This window comes from Cnephaeus nilssonii, assembly GCF_951640355.1.
Source record: "Cnephaeus nilssonii genome assembly, chromosome: 2".
NCBI classification, from domain to species: Eukaryota; Metazoa; Chordata; class Mammalia; order Chiroptera; family Vespertilionidae; genus Cnephaeus; species Cnephaeus nilssonii.
In genome coordinates this window covers 86,618,137-86,620,440 of record NC_137073.1, presented here as the reverse complement: position 1 = coordinate 86,620,440, position 2,304 = coordinate 86,618,137, and positions in this window count along the sequence as shown.

Below are 2,304 nucleotides of genomic sequence, written 5' to 3'. Positions count from 1 at the left end.
GCCGGCGTGCGCCCCCGACAGCGGGCGGGGCGGGGCGGGGCGGGGCGGCGACTAGATAAAAGCCTGGAGGCTGAGACCGCCCAGCGCAGCGGGACCCGAGCCAGAGCTTCCGCGGGCGCCAGGCGGCAGGACCCCAGAGCAGAGCCGAGGCCGGGAGGGCAGGTAAGGCTTGGGCACTCCGAGGTGACTTCCCACACAGGCGCCCCCACGCATTCTCGGGCTCGTCGTTCGCTCCCTGGACCCCGAAGGCTACAGCCGAGGGGGACCGGGCTGGGACGGGCACCGTCCGGAGGCGCCGCGTTCCTCAGACGACAGCGTCTCCAAAAGTGGCTCACAGCCAGGGTGCATAGCGCGCCCCAGTGCCTCTGGAGACCTTAAGGCGATCGGTGGCTGAGAGGTGTGTGCACGAGGGAGCTTGCGGGCTGGTGCGCGCCCCCGTGACCCCTGGCCCTGGCCCTGCAGGTGGAGCGCCCAGTTCCACAGCCTCGCGGCTCCAGGGATGCGCCGGCTCCTGGGATAGCGGGAAGGGGCGGCTTCCCTGAGGCGCCGGCACCCGGGCGCCAGCTGTTTGTAACTGACTCCTGCCTGTTGACCCAGACGCGGTGCAGGGCGAATCGGACTGGGCGGAGCACCGCGGATCCGATCAGGGTGATATTCGCAGGCAGTGCTCCATCGTGCAGGGTTTTGTCTTTGATTCTGTAGGAGAGAGGAGGGGCTCGGAGCTGTGCTTCCAGGCTAATTACAGGCACAGACAGGGACGGACCAGCGAACCACAGCTTATGAGCCAGCTGTGTTCCTCTAAACAGTGGTCGGCAAACTCATTAGTCAACAGAGCCAAATATCAATAGTACAACGATTGAAATTTCTTTTTTGAGAGCCCAATTTTTTAAACTTAAACTTCTTCTAACGCCACTTCTTCAAAATAGACTCGCCCAGGCCGTGGTATTTTGTGGAAGAGCCACATTCAAGGGGCCGAAGAGCCGCCTGTGGCTCTCAAGCCACAGTTTGCCGACCACGGCTCTAAGAGACCATGTTTTGCTTCCCTTACCCAGACCTGACCTCTGAGGCCACTGCTCCAGGAGTGGGTCAGCTCACCCCAAATGCTGGGTGCGGGCTTCCCTGGCAGGTGGCCAGACTGGCATGCAAGGGCCCTTGTCAGAGCAAAAAGGCGGGAATTTGCCACCTCTACAGCTCCAACCCCCTCACCTGCACCGCCCGGCAGGCCAATCTCACCTGCCTCCCAGCAGATGCAGCCCCTTGGCCCGTGTTTCATAGTCTCAGGAATGCGCTGTTGGGTTTGTCACCAGAGGGGAAGGGGCCACAGAGGAGTGGTGCATAAAGAACTTAAGTTGTGAGTTTTTGCTCAAACTTGGGTACAGTGGAAAATACTCCCATTAAGCTCTATCCTGTTAGGCTTCCACTTCAACCACGGTGTGTGCGTGTGTGTGTGTGTCTGTGTGTGTGCGCGCGCGCACCTGTGCGTGAACGGTTGCAGATGTGCGCGCACCTGTGCATGAACGGTTGCAGCAATGCTGCTGGGTCCAAATGCCAAAAGTCAAAGTTGAAGCCGCTCTTGGCCCCGATGGCCCAGCTTGCTCCTGGCTGTCACTGTGGAATTTCTTCTGTTCCCCCGATGGCATTGTCCAGGGCTTGGAAATGAGCTCCTGGTAAAGTTGCTAAGTGTGGGCGCTCGTGGTCCCTCAGGTGAATGCTGACAGGATGCCATCTCTTCTAGGCAGGGCTGGTGAGCCACCGGGCCACAGGTGTACGTGGGTCATGTAGGCATTCCTTGGAGAAACTGTTACAATCATTATTTCAACTTGTCATTGCTGTGGGTGATTTTGCTATGGTGGAAAGAATGGGTGTGCACTCTTGTAAAGTCTTCCTGTTGGATGCTATTTAAAGATTGCAAATTATTCCCTGCAATGTGGAGTACGGCAGAGGTAACCACTTATATTATTGTGAAAAGCAAAATCAGAGATTACACAAGCCTTCACTGGACTAGAGAGGAGAGCCAGGGGAAGGGCGCAATGCAGATGTCTGTCCTGAGGTGTCCACAGCTTGTCTCCCCCAGCCCTCAGGAGAAATAGCTCCTCTCCTGTCGTCCTCACCCCTGGCTGCTTGGAATGTATTTGTTCTGCCCCGAAGAAATGATTATAAATGCCTTGGGTCTCTGCTCTTGCCACTGGGTACATCTGTAGTTCTGGCTACTAACTCATTGCATTCCTGTGTGTGTTTATTTTTCTTGCTGGCTGAAGACCAAGAGGGAAGAAGCAGAGAATCCTAGATTCCATCATTCTGCCC